The following is a 27,532-nucleotide window of genomic DNA, read 5'->3' as shown; positions in this document are numbered from 1 at the left end:
GAAGACATGCTTAAGACACAAATACAGCGAGAGACAGGATTTAAGCTGCACTGACGGCCCCAAGGTAGCCAGTCAGCTAAATTTATCCACCGCAAAAATGTTCACACCAGAATGAAAACCAAGTGGACAGTGCTAAACGCCTCCCTAGACAGCAGACAGTTATACTTGGGCCACACGCTCTCACCTTCGTGTACATGCTGTCCTCTCGCTTTGAGGGTGGCATTTCTTTCTGGGAACGATAAAAACCTTTCTTATAAAGATGAGTAATTCCCATTATTGCAAGCAGGAGCACAGTGTGACCCTCTGCGGAGTGTCAGTGGGAATAAAACGCTTAATGAGTGACACAAATTGAATGTTGTTCCTCTCGGTGCAGGAAGGTGGAGGAAATTGAGGCAAACCTAATGAGCAGTCCGATCCCTGCAGCGACACCTGACATCAATGGCTGGTGACAGGTCACACGGCAAGCGGAGAAGAGCAGGGAGGGGACACCTTGCCCCCATTTCACCCGGCGCCATGTGACATGATCCATCCTGCCACGGGCCATCTGCGCCTAGTGAGACACTAAGTGGCACTCCTCCCTGCATCTCCCAAAGGAATGGATGTCTTTAATCACTACCATCAGCATCATTGCACGCTCGTGCTCTTGCACAACACCTCATCCCCTTGTGGCCAAAGAGCATGGATGAAATGGATGAGATGGGTCACTGCGCATTCAGTGAGACTTCTACATGCAAGAGCAGTAGCACTTGTTTGTTAGCCGAACGCATGTTTATGTCCCCACAGACCATCAAACGCACGTCCATTAAGCTTCTGGGCCAAAAGTGTAAACAAAGTTATGTAACTCTGTTTGTGCATGATTGAACAAATGCAGATATGGAAGCAAACATCTGCATTTCATTTTTCATCAAATATTTAGGTGAATCAGCCAGCTTTAATATCCTCGACTGCCTTATAAGATGACACATGGGACACTGATCTAAGGCCATCACTCCTTTACCTAAAGGAATATATATTATATATATATATATATATATATATATATATATATATATATATATATATATATATATATATATATATATATATATATATTATTCAGCAATTATGCATTGAATTGATCAAAACTTACAGTAACAAATTTTACACTGTAATATAATTTTGAAAAATGTAACCATTCCACGTTTCTCATTTTCAGCATAAATGACAATTAGAAATTATGAAGCACCAAATCAATTTAATAATTCAACATGAATGTTATCTTGATAATACTTACTCTGATACTTTAGCTGTTTTTGTATGCAAGACAAAATCAAAGTATCATGACAAACCTATTGGCAGCTAAAAGAATTAACAAATATAATAGAATAATAAATTAATGTCCAAAGGCACATGGGACTTTAAAAATGTTATCATGACTTTTCCAATTCTGTGGAGTTTCACTTTTTTAATCAAAAAGTGTTGATTTTACAGTTCTCCACAGAGGAAAGTGGAGCAGTCCTATAAAGGGAGATACTGCGATACATCTGTGGTTGCAAAAAGTGTGCTGGTGTTGATGGTAGTGCATTGATTTAAATGACATGCCTGATGCTGACGTCCCCCTATTTTACACTCCAATCTTCCTCCGCTTCCATTTAATTTCATGTGCCATCCTTTGCCTCTGAGCGTGCTACCCTTATCTGATTCATTGAGCCATTTAAACCAGAAATTAAATTATATTCTTCAATACGCTTGTTTCCCAAAGAAAAGTTATGGCCAGGCCATTTATTAAAAGCAGACAGTTCCCTTCTTAAACTTCCTCTGATTTACGGAGACTCATTGCCGATAAAAAGCCCAAAATTGGATCAGCCTATTCCCACACTTCGCAAAACCTTTATTTTCTCCGTGAATGTTGAGACGATAGAAAAAGCCCTCAAACACAGCAGGGTTGTGTAATAAGTCTGATTACATACAGGAAGTAATTGGAAGGATCTGGATGGATCCACACACTAATGCAAACTAATTTGTCATTTGGGGATTGTGCCAAGATAATTTCCCAAACACCTTTCTGCAATTAGAGTGAAGATGCAAAACAGTCAGACTAAAGGAAGAAAGTAAGAAGACTACATGTAAACTGATGCAATACTGATTAGCGTTTTATTTGTAGCTGGCACGACCCACAAATCTTACTGAATGCTCGTACCATGTGGCTGTCGGCAGAGATCTAACCAGCTTTTATTTTGATTTGTAAACAAATACAAGCAGGGTCAGGGATGGAGCATTTTACTGTCCTCTTTATGGCTGGACATGTAAAAGGATTGGGGAGCTGGGCACTTTTAATGGCTTATGTAAAAGGCAAGTGTTGAGTAAAATAAAGGAATACCAACTCACAGGTTTGTCAATTTAAATGTGCCACACATTCGGAAAAAGGAGAAAACAAGTTAAATACTAACCAAAGACTTCTAGAGAGTTAGCATTAGCATTCATGCTAGGCTAATGTATACAGCGACTGAAGTACCTTTTACTAATAAGATAATGCAAATGTATTCTGGAAATAAGTCTCAAAAACAATTTAGCCTGTGACTGCATGTATAATTAACAAAAACCAAGTACTAGAATTAGCATTCCTGATAGGCTAATGCATACAGCCACTGAAGTAATTAACTAACTTTTCCGAAGCACGATATGCAAATGTATTCTGGAAATAACCCCCCCAAAACAATGTAGCCTGTGCCTGCATGTATTTATTAATGAGAACAGGTACTTCAAAAGATTTAGCATTAGCATTCATGCTAGGCTAATGCATAAAGCTGCTGAAGTGAATAATGTAAACTTTTCCTAACAAGCTACGCTAATGTATTCTGGAAATAGCCCTCAAAAACTTCAGGTGTACATATTAGCGGTTTATAAAAAACAAGCCCAATGGCGATATGAAATGATATGGCAACAGACAAGTGCATTAAAATTGAAATAAGGCATAATTGTATCCCAATTTGTCTGTTTAAAGTAAAGCTTTTAGTCATACTGACAAAATGTGCACTCATGCCATTCAAATAGGACCATTTGGTGGGAAAGATTTGGTCTCACTGCATATTTAAAAGCAGCTCCCTCAAGCTTAGCACACTAATGGCTATTTAGGTCTGCTACTTCTTTCTTTACCAGCAGTCGGGGAGGAGGACAAACACACTGACATGTATGCAGCTCTGTAAGCCACCATGATGAGAAAGCAACTCCTGTCTCAAATCCAACACTTTCCTTTCTCCCTCTTTATCATGTTCTAATCCAGTATCTTCTTGTGATTCTTGCTGCCTCTTATTTGCACAAGTGGTTTAGAGATTAAACACCCTCCTACTCCTATTCATATTCAAAGCACCCCAGTACTCAAAGAAAGAGGCACTCTGTTAAATGGTATACATAATTTTAGCACTTAAACTCATTTCAGTTAGTTTCTACATTTCTAATTTTCATTCAGGTTCATGTTTTTCATCTAACATGTATATTTTTGTTTAATTTCAGCTTTATTTCAATTATAATTTTTTCATAGTTAACAACACTTAGGTTTTAGAAGTCTTTGACCTTGTGTCAGGCAATTAAAATTGTAATAATTTTTTGTCATAACTGACAGAATTCATTGAATTGATATTAAATGGACAAGTCCATCATGTTAATGTGCCAGATTAAGCCATACAGATTGATTTTATTCTTTCATATTATGCTTTGCATTGATTGTTTTAAAAAAGGAATTGTTAATTATTTATCCACTTTAATTACCAAAACATTAGATTAAAAAAAAAAAAAAAAGGATTTTCAGTTTATAGAATAACAACGCTGAGGTCTTAGACTCCCCTTGCTGTGTCAAACAATTGCTTTATAATTATTATTGAAAAAAAAAAAAAAGGATTTTCAGTTTATAGAATAACAACGCTAAGGTCTTAGACTCCCCTGGCTGTGTCAAACAATTGCTTTATAATTATAATTGAAAAAACAAAGTTTTAATTTGTTAATTTGTTTTAAACACAGCTACAGTATTTAATGCTCTCACACAAATAACTATTTCCTCAAATAATCAGCGTTTTCAAAAGCAGTCCCTTTCACTGACTAATTGTTAATAATAATAAAAAGATTTAAACGTATATCATTTAAACCCTTTTTTTTTGTACCCTAATCATGTAAAGTGCCAGGAACATACATGCACAGATCCAAGCTTCCCATTTACATTTCTAAGTTATGACCTCATCAAAAATTCCTACATAGTTAAAAGCAGATGTAATGGAGAATTCCCATATGTCTTCTGATATAAGCATTACTAACCGCTGAGGTTCTGGCGGCTCAATGCGAGTTTGCGGCGGGTCAGTGCCCAAGGTTTTCTTTGCCTATAACACACATAGAGGGTGAACTAAAACTGGTGTCCTCTTTAAATCCAGGAACTGCATCCATAATATATGAGGAAGCAGTAGGCACAGAAAATGAGCTGTGGTTTTTTTTAAGTCAAAGTTTTAACCATTTTTTTTTTATGTTTAAGTTTTCTAGGAGCTGGTGGAATTGGTTCAATAAAGTGAGAAATAGGTCAGCAGATTGTTCAACTGTCATTTCTGCCAGCAGTTATTCAGCAGGGTAATCAAATGGGAAAACAGGTTTGAAAAATCACATATACTTCAGCACTGTGCATATTAGTAATGCTGGTTAATCTATGTGGCACACAATATGCGCAGACACACACACACAAAAAAAAAAACCCAGCAGATGCTGTGAGATCGAGAATATTACTATCAGATTACTCCACTTTGCAACATATTTAAGTCAGCGATCTTCTGAATGTTCGGCCTTCTCCAATCATGCCTCCACGAAGCCACTCTGTGAGCTAACATTTGTGTAAACCTTCCCTTTGGCATGTTTTGTACTATGGCCAATGGAAAGTAGTCAAATGTCCCTTTGCATAATAGCTGATCAGAGGATGGAGAAGCATCTGAGTGACAGCTTTGACATTTCTAGAGAGCGCTGCGAGAGAAAGAGAGACAGATGCAGATAGAGTGAGCGAGTGAGAGAAAGAGCCCTCAGGTGCCCCCTCTCACCGAGCACTGGAGAGGAACATTTGCATTTAATTGAATGCTGCGGACATAAAGCGGCCTCACCCCCATTCACCTCCCCTTTTTCCTTTGCCATCTTCATTTCCATGTGGAGTCCCACTCAAATCGCACTGAATAAATCTCCAATGCTTACCGCTAGCAGGTGGCACAGAGAGCTAAAAGCACTAGAGTCAGGCAGAACTCCTCTAGCATGAATGCTGTTTAGCACAACAGTCAAAAGTGTGATTGAGCGAACGGAAGGTTTAAGAACACAGAAAATGATTTTGTGTGGTAGGTGCAAAACAAATCTGATTTTACTGGTTAGTTTGGGATCACTTTGGAGTGGTGTATGCTTCCTAAAACAACATTTATACATAAAACCTCAGCTCAAACTCAAATCTATTTTAGAAATCGTTTTATATATATATATATATATATATAATGTACATTTATAACATTACATAGTACAAACTATAATAACAGTTCAATATAAATAACTGAATCCATTCTAATAATGCCCATTTTAATTGTTATAATTATTTAATTTATTATAATTTAAAAATAAATTCTTAATTACAATTATTATAATATATAATGTGTTATTCATTTAATGTAATTATTGCAATTATGATACCAGAATTATTATTAGGAAACATTTATTATTATTCTGAATTTGAAAACTTTTCATAGAAACCATGATACATTTTTGGGGACTCTTTGAGGAATATAAAGTTAAAAATAACATTTATATGGAATAGAAATCTGTTTAACATTACAAAATGTCTAAACTGTCACTTATATTAAATTTTATGCATCCTTGCTCAATTAAAGTATTAATACATTTCTGAACTTCTAAATGGTAGAAAAAGTAAATAAATTATATAAACACCAGTAAAAGTGCAGCAAAACCAATTTGCAAAATCCATCTTCAAAATGCGATCTACAAACATTTACCATCATAACCAATTTGATGCTGCTGTAAAACATGTTCTGGCTAAAACATGTTATTTTTACTAAAAGCCCGCAATCTTGCTCTAATCGATGTGAATTTGCAGAAGGTAGAGTCTGGTTAAAATCATAGTGTTTTCCAAGTCACATTCTCTAAAAGCACTACCCTCCAAAACTCACCCTCTGTGCAGAATAAAGGAATGAAGCACAATGAAGAAACAAATTGTCACCTCTTGCACTCTGTTTAGTCAATCTTCTGACATGGTGATCAATTTGCCCGAGATAAAAACAGAGAGCAGAAATTACACTGTGAGGAGTCCCAGCGACCCTTGGCCAGCCGATTACACAAATGCCATCGATCCCTGTGGCTCTTCTGAGGCACAAGCCATGAGGATGGTCCTTCTGGATGGGTATAGATTTTTCTCCACTGGTCCTTCCTTCTTTTCCTCCAAAAGACACTATTAAAGGCTATGAGAATGGACAGGCAAGCTGGCTCACTGGAGGCCGGCCCGTTACAAGATCTGATCAACAGTGCAATCACACACTGTCAGCCAAGTCACACTGCAGAACTAAAAGTGTGGAAATAGACACCCATATTCCTACAGCTTTTATGGCATGCAAAAGATACATAGCGCAGCATGGCTGCAGACAGCAGGTCAGTCGTAGGTGAGACATCTGCGGGTGGCATACCAGCCTTACTGCAATTAGATCTGCCCTCATTATCATTATCTGCAGCACCACTGAACTGTGAATAGCGCTGATCCAGGTCCAGGTCCAGGTTCCCTGCTTAACACTGGAGTCTGTTCCAAAAGAAACAATAAACATGAAGTCATTATACATCAGGGTTAAGGATGCACTTGCTTCAGGCGAGTATGTCACATCTACCCTTAATAAAGGAATGCATAATGTTTTATAATTAATTTTAACATTTTTAAAGCAAATGTACTCACTGAATAAAGACCAAAGTCTATTTTACTTTCTATAACATATCATATGGAAGTTGAGTGTTGTTTCAGATAATTCTGGGCTAATATAAACCCTGGGTGTTAACCATTTTACAGAAAGATCAGTGAAGCATTAATGTCTTAAGACTTTACATTACGGATCATTAATCATAAATACCTCTTAATTCAGAACGGTCTTTGAAACAACGATTACAAGCCGGTGTATACATTCCAGTAAGCAGTCCAGTATCTTTCTAAATAACTCCTGATTCAGGTTTATTTCATGCTATGAGTGGTAGTAAACAGGGAGATATTATTTATAACAAGCATCAAATCAGAATTTTAGAATGATTTCTGTCCATTGAGTAAATGCAGGGCACGTGTTTAATTCCAAGGCACATTTTAAAACGCGTCCCCGCTCAAATGCAAAAAATCATATTAGTTTTCAAATGTTTTATCTTTAAACCATTGTGTGTGGTGGCAGTTAAGACTAATCTCCTTTCTTCCAAAGAATGTCAGCTCATTACTGGGCAGTCATGGTAAAATGTAGTGCTGTCAAATGTTGGAGGCTTCAGACAGGGCCGTGTGTGGCAATCCAGCAGCCTTCTGTGTAATTTCAGCATGATGTGGGAAGGATTTGATTCATCTGGTTGAGAGCAGCCTTGGTTGAAAACTTCTGCTGCAAAGCCCGACGTGCAGTAATGATTAATAATTGTGTTTAATTAGCCTTTGACGGTTAGCCCTCATATCTTGGTGAGTTGATAAATACACTTGCACTGGCCCGGACAGATTTCTTCATTAATCTTCCATGGACCATGTTGTGTGAGCCAGGTGACGGCTGGCGAGTCTGCCAAATGCAGAAAATGTGTGTATGTGATATGCTGCAGTGGCAGACTTACCTCAACAGTGTCACGGCAAGGTGACGCTCTTCTCTCTTTCATGCTGGGGTTACTCAGTCTCAGGACTGTTCCTTTGCTGTTTGATCTTTACAACAAAGCAGCCAAAAGCTCCTGCAAACCTGTCCCCTGAAACGAACCAGGGTGACATTTTTAAAACTCACAGTGGTGTTGTGTCATCCCATGTGGCCTCCTACCATGCCAGAAAGCCGCCGTGGTTTCAATTTCCAGCTCCAAACACCTTAAGCAAAATTGATCAATAACATTATTTGTGATTACGTAAATTTTATCGGTAATATTTCATGTGATTTGCAACAGTGCTATAAACAATTTTTGTTTTAGGTTTAAGCTGTCCTGAATACTTCAATTTGGGCATTGAGTTGAGTCAGCTTAGAACCCCAAAGTTATTTGGGGAAAATAACATTATTGATCACTTTTGTTTAAAGTGTTAGAGCTTGAAAATAGAGAGCAACAGTCTAGTTATTTTAGACGATAACGTATAAACCTTTAAAGGCATCATATGATGCTGCTAAAAAGAACATTATTTGGTATATATGGTGTAATTAAATGTGTTTATGTGGTTTAAGGTTAAAAAATACATTATTTTCCACATACTGTACATTATTGTTTCTCCTCTATGGCCCACTTTCTGAAACGCGTAGATTTTTACAAGGCTCATCGTTCTGAAAAGCGAGGTGTGTTCTGATTGGCCAGCTATCCAGTGCATGGTGATTGCCCAAATATCTCAAGTGTGTGATGGAAATGTTACGCCCCTTAACATTTGGTGATTTCCTGTCTGGCCGGAGCGACGAAACATAAAACCCATTATAAACCCATTATAAACATGATTTCTAGTCGACCCTGGGCTAGACTCAGCTTCATTCACGGTGAAAGCCGATCCGGCGATCAACAGTACAAATTTTATCTATTTCCTCAGTGACCAATACAGATCAGCTCCAGGCATGCCAAAGTAGATATCGTCCTCTTTTGGAAGACCAAACAAAGTAGTTTCGCTTTCACAGTGAAACACACAGCATCTATACGACATGGCGGTGGCAACAACAATACTACAATGAGAATAAAAGGTACGCCTTCTTTCTTTGCGTGAACATCTGGGCAGCATTATGCAAATCCCACATAGTGACGTAGAGATGTGGGGGTGTGTTAGAACGAGCTATTTTAGGGGGGCGTGGACAAGTCTTAACTTTGATAAAGAATATCTCTTTGGATTTGAGACTTTAGTCTTTGCAACATACAGTTTACACCAAGAGCTTGTAACACTCCAAAGAGAAAGAAAAAATTTAAATCGCATCATATGACCCCTTTAAAGTGAAACGACTTGTTAATTGGCGGTGTATGCTTTTGCTGGAGCCATCAAACTATTATTTCACATTTTCTAAACAGAGAAATTCCTGTTGAAATCTTAATTACATATGATTCTAGAACAAACGGTAAATGTGGCAAAATAAGTCTTCAGTGCCCACCCACTCAAATGCTACTTGAACTACTACCAAAAAATGAAAAATCTTTAATTATTTACTCCCCCTCATGTCGTTCCAAACTAGTAAGAGCTTCGTTCATCTTCAGAACACAAATTAATATATATTTTTGAAGAAATCTGATAGCTCTCTGACCCTCCATAGACAGCAAGGGTACTACCACATTCTAGGTGGTATTCACATTATCTTAAAAAAGAAAGGAAAAAAGTTCCCAGAGCACTTGCCATATATGAGCAAAGACTACATTACAGAAGAAGAATTTAATATTTTAGAAACCTCAAGCTACCTCTCATGCATCTTTCGGTCAATTACCAGCTATAATGCAATGCTACATTACATACAGTAGGCCTACCGCAGTCATTTTACTGTTTATACAGGGCCGGTCATTATAGTCAATAGTATATATTTTTGTGATGCATTACAAAATGTATATCAGCATTGGCCTTTTATATTAATGCCCAGGCCTGCTGAGTCTGGATTAAAGCTTTTAATCACCACTTACACTCTTTTATCTCCACAGTTATATAACAGCATAGCTGACAACAGCATACAATCAAACATCGAGGCAATGCAGTACATCTGCTCTTCCTCCCAAAACCAATCAACATGCTCTCAAACTCTCACTACATCTCATGAAAGTGAATTACTGCATTTTACTCAAAGATTAATTCAATCATCGTCATTAATTCAAATATGTTTAATAAATTGTTGGCTGTAGGCTTCTTAGCCCGCGTTCCTCTGAGACTTATCAATATTACAAGCTCCAAGAAATGAAAACTCTCCGAAGGTTTGCTGTTTTGCGCAAGAAAATCCAATTCAATCTACTAAAAAGCTATTGGTCGCTAATAGGATCAACTCATTCGAAGATGTCACAGACCAATTTAGACCTCATTAAATGAGGTGCATGCTGGTTTATGTATTCAATGTTTTCCACAGAAATGTGTCAGAAGTGCCCGAATTACAGCTGGTCTTTACAGAAGTAATGTATGCATGTCAGCTTTACATCATCGTAACACTTCGGCTGGATATTCGGTAAAATTACAGTCACCATGTTTTGGGGCGAGGCCAGAGGGTCCTCATGCTCTGTTAATTCTGGCAACTAAAAGCTTAATTGGGCTGTGTGGTCGTAGCTGGCCTGCATGTCAGATTATTGCATGCTTGTCAGAGGAGATCCAAATGACGATGTGCCACGGTCTTGTGGTCATGTGTGCCGAGGTCGAATTACAAAAGAGGGTGCAAGTCATCTCATTTGCTGCTTCAGCTCTGATTAAAAGATGTTACATGATAAGCAAAGACATCTCGTTTCTGACGAAGCAGATGCATTTTGATGGGAATGCAGTAATGAATAGGCTTGCTGGCTTTCTGTGGTACCATCTGTTCTCAGTGAATGATACCTTTAATCAATATGAGGCCTATACAGTGTTTACTGGTAAGAATAAGCATTGCAGAAGAGACTTCTGGGGACTGAGAGAGAGAGTGGTTACACTCAAGTCCATGGCTCTGTCATTTCTCTAATAGCCTCGTCCTTGTGTAGATAGATGACTGCAGCTGAGCAGTGGGTTTTTACTACTTGTTTTTTTTTCTTCTCACTTTCTGAGTTGGGTAGGGGGGTGGTCTGATTTATAGCCCTTTCTCTCATCTTCACAAGCTCTTCTCAACTTCAGGCCATCCCTTTTACCCATTTGTCTGTTTCTGAGTCTTATAAACAGCATGTCTTGATACACCACATTGAGGGTCACATCGGGCTGCTTTGTCATATATAATGTGACACGTTGACCTTAAAGGGATAGTTCACCCAAAAAGAAAATGGGGATCTGGGCTGTTGAGCTCAAAACAGCACCATAAAATGACTAAACCATACTAAAGAAGTGGTCCATATCACTTGTATGTCTTCTGGAGCCATGCAATTGCTTTGTGTGGCTAATAGGCTGATTATGATGTCATTATTAACAAAAAAAAAAAAAAAAAAAAAAAAGGATATATATATATATATATATATATATATATATATATATATATATATATATATATATATATATATATAATAAAAAAAATTAAAATAAAAAATTTTTTTGGATCTGCATCCATTCCAATATAGAAGATAACTATGGATGCCATTTCTGTAAAAAGAAAATGGTAAGTTTTAACTTTATATCTCACAATTGATATTTTATTTACATTTTACAGTACATCTCATATTTGTAACTTTAATTATCATAATTGCAACTTAAAATCTTTATAATTTCACAAACACAACTTTATTTCTCGCAAACGTCACATTATTCACAATGCAACCTTATGTTTCATATTTCCCAATACTTTATCTCACAAATGCAACTTTATTTCTCGCAATCCCCACATTATTATTCACAACGCAACCTTATGTTTCAAATTTCCCAACTTGCGATGTGACTTTATATCTCACAAATGCAACTTATTTTGCATTTCCCAGTTGTCACTTTTTATCTTGTGCTGTGACTGTATCTCATAAACACAACTTTATTTCTTACTTTATAACTCAAAATGGGACTTTATATTTCACAGCCGCAACGTCATATCTCACAGTGTGGTCTTTTTGCTTACGTATTTTACACTTTAACAAGCTATAGTGAAAAGGTGTGAGAGCTACAGCGGACAGGAACATTATAAAGGAAAAATGACTTCATTGTCTGTTCCTCACACAAAATGATCACATGGCTTCAGATGAATATGAATATGAAGCACCAGCTGCATGTCCACATATATTTGTAAATGTATAGTGTGTATATAGCAAGGCATAGTATTGAAAGTAAACCGAGAATTCAAAGCTCATTAGTTTCAGATCAAAACACGAGCTGACATGCACGCACACAGACGAACCATGTCTACACAGATTTGTAAACACACCTCAGAAAGCCCCACTGGGTGATGGAGATGGCTTCATGCCATCTCCTTCTGCTTGCCCCACCCTCCCCTCTTTATCTTCCCACTTCACCTCTCCTTCACCTTGAGGGATGAAATCACTCTAAGCCCTGCATTGGATTTTCTGGTTAATGCAAATTGAATTTTGGCCCAGTAAGGCCAACGGGGCAGGACTTGCAGCCAGCAGTACTTCTCTTAACAGCGAGAGTGATCTTGCGGCCTTGGCGATGGCACAGACAGGAAATGACACCTTTGCTAATTCATCTCTTCTGCTAATGCTGGGCCAATTAATGCCATTGGGCATCTGTCTGAAAATGAATGGAGAAATATTGGAAGATGTTTAATTGATAAATGTTTAAGCATTTGTGTCGTTTTGGGGAGTAACTAAATAAAAATAGTGACTACTAAGCTTTCAACACTTACTCAACCTCATTTTTGTCCAGATAAACAGATACAATATCTAACGATATGTAAATGGTATGTAAGAAAGAAAATGCATGCCTGTTTCGCACCACACGTACACATTTACATGTTAGAAATAAATGTCTCAGTTCTGCTTAGTTTACTGTTCTATCGCTTTAGTTTCACATATAAAGAGGGTGTGTTTATTCAGCAGCTAATGGGTGCTATAAATCATTTCATCGATGAAATGCAATTACCATGTACGTCCAAAGCTATTTAAAAGCCCCAAATGAAAGTAAATGCATGATTTCTTGTGGCTGTGACAAGCAATGTTTAGAGCATAGCTGAAGATGAATGGTATTGATGCTATGATTTATTGCAAAGCAATTTCGGCCCACAATGTACCTGCCAGCATGTCTTTAGGCCGAGTCATCACTATTTCAGAGGGGGACACTGTGCATCACTTCAGCACCAAGCAAGAAGGTATATGCTGTGAAAGGAAGAACATGAATTCATAATTGCCCCTGAAAACTACTGAATCACCTAACAGCCAGCAGCAACAACAATGCAACAGAACTGTCAGAGAGACCTCGCAATTATGCTGGCATCAGCAGATTTTTGAAAACGCAAAAAAAAGATCAAAAGGAAAGTTGCATGTCAGGGAAGGGCCAGGAAATAATTTACTGTATGTGAAGCAGAAAAGCGCACCTCTTTTTCAACCTCGGAGCGCCTGTTGTAGTTTCCGTGACAATTTTCTAACTTCTTTCTGACTGTTAGAATTAAACAGACTGTGCCTTTAAGAAACAACCCCTTCATATGTGAAATGAGAAACTGCACTTTTACTTATGAGACACGGGTTTGTCAAGTCAAATATAGTTTTAATTGCTCCTTTCTATAAAAAGCCGGCGAAACATTGTGACAGATATGCACAAAATGCTTAAAAAATAAATAAATAAGGAAAAGCACTCAATTTTACCTAATTCTACTAATTTAAAAGTATCTGCCCTAGTACTCATTAACTCACTTTTACTGGACTAATGTTAATTTTGTCAGCCATTTTTTTTTATTTAGTCTTAGTCCTGGTGTCAAATGTACTTTTTAGTTTTCCTATTTATTCACCCTTGTCCTGTTTTTGTTTAGTCAAATTTTAGTTGACTCAATGTCTTAGCATTTTATTTACACTGAAATTTACAGTACAACGAATCTGATCTCAAAAGACAAATGAAAACTGGCTTCCTCATAATATCAGTTCTTTCACTTTGGTGTATATGAAATAGATAATCCAAACTTGCATGTTCACATTGTGTTTATAATCTGCACTAACATCGCAGCTTTTCACATGGCACTGAAAAGGACTACTGGAATACTGTTCATGAAAAACAGCAGTATATAGTGTTCTGAAAAACAAACAATGAACCTTTTACCAGATTTATGTATGACTTTGGAACATGACTTGATAAATCCAGTAAAAGCATCATGAATTTATAAGGTATCTTTAAAGCTTAGATCGATTCGCATTTATTGTGCCTTTTATGCGCTTAATTAAACAACACTCGACTTAAAAGGGACACAACAAATGCATTTTCAAAGAACAGAATAATGTTTCAGGCCTTTAATCAGCCATTATCATATACACTTAAGTATGCCAGGGCAGATGAAAGCTCATTAGCAACATACGTAATTAAATCGCTCGGTTATAGACGTCATCTACCCCAAGGCTAGCATAGGCTTTTGTCACCTTTAGCTGCCAGTCGCTGAAGTTACTTAGTGCAGGCGCCCTGAAATACCACACAGCATCACAAGCTATCTAATGCATAATGAAAACCAACCAAGGGGGTAAATCAAATAAATATAAGCGGGAAAAACTAAGTGGTTTTACTCACAAGTGACACTTCTAGTTACTATGAGCCTGCTATTGTTAGCATGCTGCGGGATCCACTGCAGAATACATTAAAAAGACAAAATGCAGCTTCTATTTCCTTGTACTTGGTAATAATTCGCCATGCTCTGTGTTACTTCAAACTGTCCTACTGAGCGGGGCGCATTGTTGCCGTTCTACACACAAACATGCTGTTAAAGGGCTGAGAGAAAAGTAAATGGAAGCCAGTCCCACACTCTGGCGTTATTATTGATTTTTCAAACAATCTGTGAACAGATCGACCCCCATGGGTTGACACTGCTTTTATGCGCTAACTCTAATTAACATTAAAGCACATAGGCTGCTGTCTGGAGAGCCCTGGATAAAAGGAGCAGCTTCAGCAAGCTAACTTAATTCATCCCTGGCTGGGGAAGAGGGTTGTCAGATCTTCTGGTCCCTCTCTGACCCTCAGTCTTTTACCAGGGGATTCGGACCGCTATCTGTCAGGCTTCTCAATCGATGAACCATTTGCAGATCACTCTGCAGTGAGCTAAGCGAAGGTTATTTACTGGAGAGCTCCAAGAACCAGTCTAATTAACAAAGGCACATCCTCACTAAATGCAACAGCCGAAAGCATTAACATTTGGAAACATTTGCCATGTTGAGGCTTTTTCCTTTATCTGTGCTGAATCTTCTCCTCCGCAACTTTAATAATCGACAGTCAAAAAGAAAGAAAGGAAAAACCTACAATTTGCAAAGGCAAATGCCCAACTTTAAGAAACTAACCCGAAATCATGCCAGTTTGTACACATTTTACGATGTAGCTAATCCTGGCTCGTATGAATTTGTACGTTTTGTGAAAATCATACATATTTTACGAGTCTGCAAATTCGTAGGAATTCATACAAATTATCACCCTTAACCTAACCTCACAGAAAATGTTGTACGAATTTTACCTTGTAAAATCTGTATGAATTGGTCGTGAGATTTGGCTGTTATTTCAAGTAACGGAAATGTTTGCACACTATGCAGGATGGATAGTTTGTGATTTCAGACAGCTGAGATAACTCAAAACAAATTGAAAATAACTACTTGAATGAGCAGCATTCTTCTGTTACGGCCAATGAGCATATAACATCTGCTTGACGACTGACAATATGGTTCTTGTCTCAAATTGTGAGTCTTCAGTCTAGCATCTTGTCTTTATTCCCCTTAAGGCAGCCCAGAGAGAATTGAGCCTTAAAGCATTACCAAAGTAGGCTGATATATGGCTTTGTTTCAATTATCTTAGGTGATGGGATAACACACACCCTTGGTCTCGGAGGAGGCATAGAAACCGAGACTGCCAGGAGGGCAGCAAGCAAACACAGACAGGGACTCATGAGGATGTTTTCTCAGGGCATAAGAGGGATTCAGTTTCAGTTCACAGTGGTTTTAGATTTATGAGAAAGAAAAACTCGGCTCTGGCCAACAGAAACCAAATGAATTAACCAATAATAGATAACAACATAAGGTGGGGTCTAGATTGTTATTGTAATGTTCTGTAGATGCATCGGAAATAAAGAAAGTGATAAAAGAGTGCAAATTTCCAATCGCACAGTAGCTCTTTTTGTGATGCTGTTGCAGTTCTCTGAGATTCTATCCCCTGTTGTAAATGAAAGCTGTCTCCTCTGAAGCTAATTAAAAGTTTATTAGTGATAGCGCGTGTCTGCTGTGCGTCAGTGCCTGGAGGTGAGAGAGGACCATATTGCTTGCTGGGATTATTGCCACATCACTCCGTAGCCTACTCCAAATGGGCACTGGAAAAGAAAAGGGCGTCATTTACTGCAGGGAAAGTACAGAGGGTAAGGAAGGGGTCACCAGCCTCCAAGCACTAGTAACACGTCATCTAAACATGGGGTATTCTACAGGCCCACATACTGTACGCTGCTTTAATGAGCCTCAACGTTACGATCCTACTATATATTAGTAATGGCTCATAAAGATCGACTATCATTATCACTTCATTATCTTATTACTATTTCTATTATGGTATTTATGAGCATTTAAATGAGCTTTTATTATTGGAATTAGCTTCTTTTTTATGTGCTTTTCACATTTTCAAGCTATATTTTAAGTTCAGTGTTACTTTTAATAACATATATTAATTCAGTTAGTTGCCAAAGTAACAAATCTTTTAAATATTTTCAACAGTTGTTCATTAATTGTTTTATTTCTTTTTATTATTTCTTTTTTATTTTTGTTAACATAGATTTTTTTATAGTTTTAGTTTAGTTACACTAACAACACTGATACACATTTATAATTGACTTCCATGTTTCATGTCATGGACTGTGATATCCAGTATGAGCCAAGCGTCTCATATGTCCTCATCCAAAGTGGTCTTCTCCAAGCCAGTTTTGCCTTGTACCCACATTGTTTCCACACACACTGCCAGGGAAAATCACAGCCACTGGCATGTATGCACAGGCAGTGTATAGCTGGTCAGAAGACAACATGATACAAGCTAAGAGTTTAAAATGTGGACTGCCGTATTTTAAGTGCAGGTGAAATATATTGGGTGGTTTTCAGTTGTTGTAAAACCAAGACATGCACATAAACTCTCACACGCATCCTGAAGGGTTTGAAAGATTGTGTAGGTCAGTAAATGGCTGACTGGGGCTCATTGCACAGCAGCGGAGGAGTTTGGCTCTCCTTGGCCTGCAGGAGGTTTTAGTTAATCAAACTTAAACCCCTGCACTGAGACCATTGGTTTTGCTGGGCTGAGACTGAACTCTGTAAGGAGCTTTAGTGTATCCATCAGCACAATGGAAAAAACGGGTCATCCATCAGTGTCAGCCTCGATCGATGGCCGTGGCTTCTGGAAGCACCATCTGATTTTATTACGAAAATTAAAATAAATACGGAAACAAAAAGCACAAAGTAGGCTTGTGAAGTTGTGGATGAAGGGATATAAGCTTCACTGAATATATATATAAGTAAAGCTCGTAGGTGGTGATGAAGTTGAGACCTTGCAGCAATAATTCCGTCAAGCTAAACCACTGCCAAAAAAACCATGGAGGCGAAACAAAGAAGGGTGAAGCACTCTTAAAATGAGGCAATCTACAATGCTGCTACGCTTGCAAGGAAAAAAATAAATACTTGCACAAAAAAAAAAAAAAAAAAAAAAAAAACACACAACAACAATCGATCAGTCTCGTTCATTGCTGACCAGCTCCAGCAGGTAAATATTATTCTGCATATTATTCTGCACGTTTTGCCTCTGGTGCAATGACATTGTCTAGCCTACATTTAAAGATTGAATTACGTCAGGTGTGAAGGCAGAAGCCAAAACACACAGAGAATCAGTTGTAGAGTAATGCAGTAGCAGGGAATTAAAAAAAGCAAAAACTGCTGAAATTTAATATAAAACTGTCGGGCATTTTGTGTGCGTGGTTGTTTGAGAAATGTGGGGACTGAAGCTTTGTGGTGGAATGACCCAGCAAGCACAAAAAAAAAAAAAAAAATGTAGTTTTTATTTCTCCCTTTTCCCCTCACAGTATTTCATAATGTTGCGCTTTGGTTGCAGGGAGATTGCATTAGAGTACAGTGTTTTTTTATTTTTTAAATACTCTAGAATACAAAAATACAAGTTGAAATAATAAAGGGTGTAAGCAAAACATGACATGTTTACCCATCTGGATTGTCAAAAACGAAATAAACTTAATCTGTGTGAAAAGTTACATTTAAGAAAAGTATCATAACTCACTACAAGTGTTAAACATTTCAAATCAAATATAAGTTTCTCACTTGTGAAACTAAAATAAAACTAACCCAAAATATGAAAGTAATGTCTTAACATTTTAGTGTTAACCAGGATTTCAGGTACAGTAAAAAATAATTGAATAACAAAATGATTGAATAAAAGGAGCAGTTGTGAGCATGAAATACTTCTTTCAAAGTCATGGTCTCTTTCTTTTACTAATATGGTTTTATATTACTGGTAAATAAGCTACTTAAGTTGGACTTGGTAAAGAGGTATATCACATATTGCAAAAGCGTAACCCAGTTAAAAACGTTCCTCGACCTTTATGATTTTTCTTTTGATTTTTAAATAAAAAAAAACATCCCTATATTAGGGACATAGAATAAAATGTATGGTGTTTGCTCGGAAGACAGATCTAGTGGAGGGTGCTTCTTTGACGACTAGCAGTCCACAGAAAGCCGTGTTTAAACTCACAGCAGGCTCGTGTTAGTACGGCAGGCGGCGGTGTGCACATTTCCTGGATGTACACTACACACAGCTCATTTAAAGCACCAAAGGAGAGCGTTTCTGCTTCATCTTTCTGAGTGTGACAGCAGCAGTAGGGAAGGGATTGTAGGTAAAGAGGAAGAGAGTCTACCAGCATGAAGTAAAGATAATCCGTACCCCTTCTCTTAGTTCTGACCTCTCTGAAGCTGATAGGGACCGTGGATGTGCGGCAGAGCCCTGCTGCCTGCGGTCACCGACTGTAGGTCCCTCGCTGACTACCGGAGATGGATGACTCTTTCTGTGCAGCACACGATCACATACGCATGTCCTGTACACAGACTCGGACACATACTGATAACATAACTGCAGCAAACCATGTAAACACATACACCAAACAGACTGTAGCTTTTTTTTTTTTTAAATGGACTCTAAATGGAAATTAAAGTTTTCTCATCATTTACTCAACCTGTATGACCTTCTTTAGAACTCATATTTGAATAATATCTTGTCCCTGAAGAATATCCATCATTGGCTCTTTGCTTGTCAAACGGCGAGTAAATGATGACAAATTCTAATTTTGAGGTGAAGTATCCCTTTAAGCAATTACCTTCCAAGATCAATGGTTTCCTCCTCCTTGTCCTACTTTTCACAGATAAGAAGGGCAGATTGCAGGCAAACAAGTCTCGGATGATAGTCTGATTGAGTTCCCTCTAAGCTAAACCACGGCAGGAAGATGTGGCGGCCGGGGCAGACAGAGGCAGAGATAGCAGTGAAGGCCTCCCAGGAGCGGACAATGACATTGATGCTTAAAGCCAAGTGCTAATGAAGATGAATGTAAGGACCACAGGCAAGCCTCTGTCAATATTATTGAGGGTGGTATGACAGAAGGTCACTCTGAGCGTGAGTCATCCTCCCACCAGCAGGGGACCAGCCAGAAGACTTAACCAACATAGCTAGTTTCAGAGGACACTTGATAGCTTCTCTTTCTGAACGATCTGCAAACAGCCAGACTGATCCCTTTAAAGCAATGAAAGAGTCACATTCGGTGAGGTTTGGTAACGGCTGTTTAATTGTGCTGCGCATGCGATTATATCAGCCACGTTGTGTTTGTTTGTTTAATTTGTCCCCTTCTTTAAGCTGGAGATGGATTTATCCTTTCCTCACGGTTTTGCCTTTGTCCTAAGGAAAACAAAAAGAAGGAGAGAAATTATGAAGATTTTGATATAAATACTAACAAATAAATGAAATCACTGAAGCTTACATGATGTATATTGCTATATGATTCTGGTTTTTGACGTGAACAGTCACACTACCATTTAAAGGTTTGGGGTTATTAAGTTTAAAAACAAATAAGATAAAAAATAATTTAAATTGACTGTAAACATTTATAAATGGTACAAAGAGATATATATATACACATTTATTTTTTCCAATATTCTAGTTAAAAATTCAATACAACTACATTTGTATCACAATACATAAAAAAAAATATTTTAAATAAATGTTGCTCTTTTGAACTAGCTATACATCAGAGAATCTTGAAAAAAAAAGATTACAGTTTCTTCAAAAATATTTAGCAGCAATATTCTATCTTGCTATTACAAATCAGATGATGTCTTTCAAAAATGGGGGCATTTTTTGCAACTTTACTGGAATGGAAAACTGACTGCCACTGATTAGAGGCATAATGTTTAATATAATTAAAGTGTTTTTTGTTTTGTTTTTGTGCCAGTAAACCCATTAAATGGTGGCTGAACACCGTTCTGCTATCTCCAGCCTTATTTAACCCCTGATTTATCCTTTATATATACATTTCACTTTATTTGGCATATCCATCTTCCTCTCAAAAACACTACAGGCAGACTAAAGAAAATGAGATCAGAGCCATTAACACATTTTCAGAAACACATTGTGCATCAGGTGATCACTATTCACATTTGGCAAGAGTTACTGTAATCAAAATTAAATAAATTAACTAGAAGTAGAGAAATGCTGATCCAGAATGTGCATCTAGTATTCATATTCAGGAACCACTGCAGGGCTTTCCTGAAATATAAAAGATGAAATACAAGAGATGTATAAAGAGCTGATGTTTAGTCCATGTGTGAAAGGCTTTCTCATTAATTAAAAACCTCAGGCCAAAGTTCTTTTGTAATGGAAATAAATAGTTATATGTTTGAACTACAACGAGATGAGAAGAGTTATAACCCATGCTTCATCAACCAGTAAATTGCAGAAAAATTTTCAGTTTTACATTTTTACTTTTCATATAAATGACAGTACTTTTTATTGTCCAATTTTTGTCTGAAATATTTTTGTTCTAAAACAGGTTTGGGGTGGGGGGTGGGGGGGGGGGGTGTTTGACAAGCCCTACTGTCATTCTGCGTCTCCATCCAAGATTTCTGCCTCTTTTATGCTTGGATACTAGTGGTTCCTCTGATGAAAAATGGCAGTTTAGGTTGTCAGTTCTCTGTCATCACACATTGTTAGGTATGAAGTACAGCATCAAATCTGCCCTTCACAACATCTAAATGTTTCAGCAAGTTCGACAACTACATGTGGATAGAGCTGATAGATTATATATTGTGTGATTACTGCTTAATTGGTTTACGGTTTAACATTTAAAAAAAAATGACAAAGTGAATATTTTCTGAATTCATTCAATTGGTCAAAGTTGACAGTGAAGACATTTATAATGTTAGAACCTATTTTTATTTTAAAAACAAATACTACCTACTCATAAAAGAGTCCTGAATTAAGGACTCTTTTAAATCTACAATTTTGAATGTCCAATTCCTAAATGTCCCCTGATAAGCAGAATGTAAATGCTATAAATGATGGACAAAATGTGTTAACTGTCTCATCATGACTATAATAACATGTTTATCTGTAAGTTAGAGAAATGTTAAGGGAAAAGAAAACAAGACAATATCTATAGGTGTGCTCATTAAAAACTAAAACATCAGTATGTGTTCAAATGTTTTGCAGTATTTTATTAGTCGGCTGTGTGAAGGAGCAAACCTGTTATGCAGAGCTCCTTCAACTTTCACACTGACCTTGTGAAACACGGAGGCAGATCTCCATGGCAACTCTGCAGAGAGCACTGCAATAGCTCCTTCCAAGAAATAAATGATGGTGGCTCTGCAGAGGGAAACAACAGAAAGAGAGAGAGAGAGACAGAGAGAGACAAATATCAACTTTTTTTTATTATTAAAATGCTTAAGATGCTTTTAAACACACAAAACACAAACGGCTGCTCTGGTTTAAACATTCTTTCACTCTGTAAAGGGTGAACGGCTTCTTGTCCCACTCTGAAAAAAAGCTGCTATCAAGTCGCTGCCGCAGCACTCATCTAATTATTACAAAGGTCAATATTCCTCAGGAAGGTGAATGAGAATATACGACACTCTCCTGAGACGCAGGCGGGGGATGCTGCAGTAAGGATGGAATAATTCTTGTTCATATCCTAGTTTGCATCTATATGGCATTTAAAAACCGCTTCATAAAGAGCAATGTGATGGACATATGGGCATTCATATTATATACAATACAGGTAATATGCGGTATTGTCAGTTGGTTTTAATTGATGGAAAGTGTGACTGTCAGACACTTATAATATCTATTTAACCTGTCGCATATGAAATGTGGAAGATTTCTTCTGTGTGTGATTTGATGAGCAAACCAGTATAATCTGTAATGTGTGCAATTCTTTAAAGCTTTTAAGGAGGAATTTTTAATTCCCTCTCTAAATGACTCCATCATGTTCCATCAGGTGCATTGTAATTACACAAAGAGGCTTATGAAATACTATTAAGGGCTGTTCGCACAGGACGAGCTCTTGCGTTCAAGAACAACCGGAACTGAACAAATGCATCATGGTCAAAGACATCCATGTAGCATATAGAAAGAAAGAAAAAACATTTAAAAAAGCCCATTCATTTCTCTTCAAAAGCAGGTGGGCATGGGAGCCTCATCCCAATTTTTGGGTTTTATCAGAGTGTCTTATATATTTTATATATATCTATAAAAAGGCAGTGAGGACCCTTTCAGGCTGTGAATTTCCTATGAAGTCATGATAATACAAAAGTGCTCACCCTTCTATTCCCTGGATGAATTGCCCAAAGCCTTAGTAAGGCAGACTCACGCGGATGAAGGCAAAGATAAGAAGATGAATATCCCCAATCAGATTCCATCTGTGGCAATGGTGGATTAACCTGGCTTTGAGTCACCACAACACCAAGTCGCTGTTTACGAGGCAGCATCCAACGTTGGATGGCCTGGGCTAAATGCAATGCTGGCACGCTCAAGGGCCCTTCTTCATGTTTTGTGTCAGCCTCTTCTGAGAAGAAAGAGGAATATTCAATTAACTTGTGCGGTTGCAGCTTCAGGTGTTGTTCCCCTTGTTATTATTCAAAAGCTTTCTTCTTTGTCTCAAGGGTTAGTGAAACCAGGTGTGGATCTCACTTTTTGGCATAAACCAAGCTTGCGTATGCATAAATAATGTGCGTGTGCATGAACGTACCTAGAAAACAAACAACTCTTGCAAACACGAAGACAAATAAGGATTACTTGCAACCAACCAAACAAACAGATGCTCAAAGAGCAGTAGTTTTGGATAAGATTGAAAATCCAGCCAATTTTGAACAGAGCATTAGCATAGATGATAATTAAAGTCCACACCTCTTTTACCATGGCAGATTTTGTCACCAACATTTTAGTAATTTATGATTTTGAAATCTAATATGTAGCAGGCATTTCCAATTGGGGAGCGGGTTTCATTTTGTCAGTGTGTCTTACGTCACGAGTAGCGATATGGTGGTGGAATTTTTTTTTTTTTTAATGCCGTTTGGTTGTTATGGTTGTTATTAGTCGAAAAAAGTAACTGCAGCAATATGTTCTATCGAGCACACAGCTGTCAGACTCCCATCCATCTTTTCCAGTCCCAAAAAAAAAAAAAAAAAAAAGTGTACAGCTGCACTATTAGATTTTTACAATGAAAGGTTCTATTAGGGCCAATTACACCGTGTCTACAACGGACACGACAGCTGGACATGATGAAGTGACACTGCAAACCATTTGTACTTTGTTTCTGTATATCATAAACAGAATGAGGCATCAGTTGCTGTCTGTGATTTGTCATGTCGCATCACTAATTATAATAAATGTTACGTTTTTTTGTCTCACTGCACCACTCGCATTCGCTGTCGACATGGTGTTAGGACCCAAATCCTCACAGTCAAAATTAAAATGTTACTAAATAACCTACTTGAGCATTTATCCAGTGCTAGGTATAAGAAAGCATCTATCTTCTGATCTATTAAAACAGTAAAAGATCATTTTACATATGCATCACCTAATTTATAAATAACATAACATTCATGACTTGAGACCATGAGGTCTGTGCCCTAAACCTATTTTAAAATGAGATGCTGATAGACTTCAGGTAAAGTGGGGTATACAGAAAGCTAGAGGGGTCAAACTGAAGTTTTGAAAAGCAGCGAGACACAGTATGTGTGGCAGTAGAGTCATGTTGTGCTGTCGGAGCTTGATATTAGATTTGGCAGAAAATAGGCTGGCAAGGTCAGTGCAGGTGAAAGCAGAGGGAGACAGACAGTTAAGTCCTTTCAATGAATTCCAATGTTACAGACACACACTTACAGAAAAACACACAAGATGACAAGCTACTATTTTAAAGGTTTTTTTCTATGTAAATGTGCTGCTAATACAAGAATAACAGTGGCTACCACTGCAATGTGAAACATTATAATTGACGTTCAGTGGCCTTAAAAAGTATTTGGAAATTTAAGACACTCTTATGCACTATATAGAAGTCATAGCACTGCACAATAAAATACAAAAGCAAGTTGGTTTCTATGTAGTGTACATGTATGTGCAGTGTTATACACAAGGTGTGCAAATATATCTGAGGGTGAGGAGTTTGTGGTAAGGTATTCTTTTTGAGTCTTTTCAAATTATTTCAGACTTTCGGCTCCATCTACTCTTCATAGAAGGTTCTGTATTCAGGTAAAAGATAAGAGTTCCTTTACATCCTTTCATTACAAACCCATAACAATTTATGAATTCTACATTGATCCAGATATTCCCTTTTATTTCATAACCTGAAGCATGCTTCATAAATGATGAATACTGCCAGTCAATTCAGTCAATTCCATCAATTGATGAAAGATTAATGAGCATGCACTATTTTTTGTTCGAAAGAAAAATGTCTTGAAGAAGAAAACCACGGTAATACAAGAGGAAATTTTTTTTTTTGTGATGTATGGATTATCTACTGGACTATAATGAGACAAAAGCATACAAAAGCAAAGGAATTAAATAAATAATGCATGTGTGAAGTTATTTCTTTGGCACAGAATAAACAAACATAAATAATGTTCAACCCAAAACAGCCGTTAATGCAATATGTAAACCCACCTTTGAGGACCGGGCAATCATTTCCAGGTGTGTGTAACCACAAAGAATTATTCATAGAGCCTGGCAAATCGGCCTTACTGCTAGAGCGCAAACAGACCTTTTTTTTTTTCTTTTCCACTCACCGTTAAGCTCTGAAATGAGTCGTTGAAGGAGAGGACAGGAGGAGCTTTGGCACAGAGATCCAGGCATCAGCATGCAGCCAGAGGTGGCTTGTACACTCCCCGATCAGCGTTCATGCCGTGAATGAACATCAGGCCCGTAAGGAAACTGACAGTGGCAAATTCAGTTAATCCCCACAATCTGCAAAGCAAATCAAGAACATAAATTGTGATTAAATCGAAACAAAGCACTGTTTTATTTTTGCATGAAAAGACCCTGACAGGAACAAAGCTTTTGTAAGGATGCATTTGTCAGGGTAGTGACAGGATACCATGTTTCGTGGGTTAAATCACAGGCTGGTGTCAAAACAGGTCTTTTAGCATGTCTTTTCATTATATTCTTTGTTGCCAAGATAATAGCTTGCACAATCCATTGTAAAGGTCAAGAAAAGAAGATTATTATGAACAGGAAGCTTTCAGAGTGAAATACAAGCACGTGTCAGATCAATTCTCATTTGTGCAGGCTTTTTAATTAATCAAAAACATACAGCTGCAACTACTATAGTTTCAGTCACAAACAAATGATTCTTCTGAGCCAGTCCTTTAAATGAATCACTGAGTAATTAACATTGGAATAAGTCAAACATATCCTTCAAGGAATGAACTCCATTACAGAGAATCAGTTATGATGTTTATATTTAAGCAAAATGGAAGTTATAACTGAAATATGCCCAAATGAAACAGAATCAATAAGCTTGTGGCACCAAATTGAACTGAATAAGGAAAACTATCAATTCCCAGCCCTAATGGCAGCTAAGAGATGAAAACGCATTTATTTAGAGACTAAAAATAGTACCTGCAAGTTGGGACCACTTGTTGCCTGGCACCACAACAGCTGTTTCCTTTTGGAGGTAAATTAAGGTGCTCATCATTGGCCTCCTGCACTTATTTTGTCTTGCCTTTTGTGTTTCTTTTTGCCCAAAGTGAGAGCAGAATTCAGTAAGAAAAAAAGATTAGTGGGTAACCTCAGCAAATGCATTATTCAGTATGCACAAGCGAGCAGCCCACATGCAAACGTCTCCATTCACCTCACATTAGGGGCACTCAAGACACCCTCACAACTCATTACAGCACAGACAGGGAACCGACAGTACGCAACACATCCCTGGACCAGCTGGGCCAAGGTAACAGGGTGCATCATGAGGGCCAAGCTTCTGCTTGAGAATGTGACTCTTTGTAAATGAGCTTGAAGGTGAAGTGCACATGCTGATGGCTGGCAGGGGAGAGCTCAGGGCTGTGCTCACATGGGCCTGTTGATAGCTATAGATTGTTCTTCTATCCCTCCATGCCAGTGCGCATATATATGAGAGGAAGCACAAATAGTCTCTGAACCGGCAGGTAGACCCCTGGGGGACAAAAGAGAGACAGAGAGAACATTAGAACTAATTGGGCATTCAGGAGAAGGATGGATTACAGTGGCAGAGCTTTGAGGAAGGGAGGAAAAGGGTGGATGCTATATCAGAGCAAGCTCTTCAGTCATTCTGCCTTGTAGATATGGTGTCTAATTGAAAAATGAGCTCTGCATCGCTGCTGTGATGTTGTTCAGACTGATGTGATCTCATAAACCCAATGAAGCAAAATACTGGATGGTGTGCCATGTAGGTGAGAACATATACTAATAAAAAGAACTAAACCAGCCAATCAAGCATTGCAATTTATATAATAATACTGCATTAACTCCCAAACTGGTGTTCTGAAAGCTAAGTATGAAAAATGTTTCAACTCATCTCCAAAAGTATAGAAGCTCTAAATCCAAAGTAGACAGCTGAAAGACTTCCTCTACACACCATGTCACAAAGTTTAAACAAAGTAGGTTAGACCACAGTCAGAGTTTCCTCCCTTAATGCATTTTTATGTCCCCTCTGAGTACACGTCTTGTGAATTTAGCCAAAAACATGTCATATTTTCTCCATTCCTTACAAGCCCCCAGCATATGAGTAATACCAGGTCCCTGATTATTTGCAGAGCTAAATCCTAAGCCATGAATTAGACTCACTAAATTTCAGCCTGCATTTCTCATATTTTCACAGTAGTCATTTTCCTTCATGTGCGAGACTTGTCTGGAATGTCCTAGAACAAATTTAGAGGAGCTCTTTACAGGGGAAATATACAAGCTGAGGAGCATGCAAAGTGTTTTGGTAATTGAAAAAGGACAATTGTGAACAAAGTTGTTGGAAACAAGTTGAAACCGAATAAATAAAGCAGCAGTCGTCATACA

General features: G+C 37.8%; 1 protein-coding gene and 1 long non-coding RNA gene across 2 annotated transcripts in view; one reads left to right on the top strand and one right to left on the bottom strand.

Moving 5' to 3' along the window:
- The window catches only part of LOC127967884 (leucine-rich repeat neuronal protein 2-like), a 39,383-nt gene that overhangs the window by 7,524 nt on the left and 4,327 nt on the right, over positions 1 to 27,532 (top strand). The window lies entirely within an intron of this gene.
- On the bottom strand, positions 5,715 to 27,421 carry LOC127967888 (uncharacterized). The gene is made up of 8 exons (XR_008155850.1): positions 26,111 to 27,421; positions 25,279 to 25,456; positions 22,816 to 23,060; positions 21,778 to 21,862; positions 18,899 to 19,900; positions 13,038 to 13,122; positions 7,834 to 7,959; positions 5,715 to 6,790 (listed from the first exon to the last, which is right to left on the bottom strand). It is a non-coding gene; the product is annotated as an uncharacterized LOC127967888 (long non-coding RNA).

The sequence above is a fragment of the Carassius gibelio genome, chromosome B11 (genome assembly GCF_023724105.1).
Source record: "Carassius gibelio isolate Cgi1373 ecotype wild population from Czech Republic chromosome B11, carGib1.2-hapl.c, whole genome shotgun sequence".
Classification (NCBI taxonomy): domain Eukaryota; kingdom Metazoa; phylum Chordata; class Actinopteri; order Cypriniformes; family Cyprinidae; genus Carassius; species Carassius gibelio.
The sequence above is the reverse complement of the archived record's forward strand: the minus strand, read 5'-3'. Positions and strand labels throughout refer to the sequence as shown.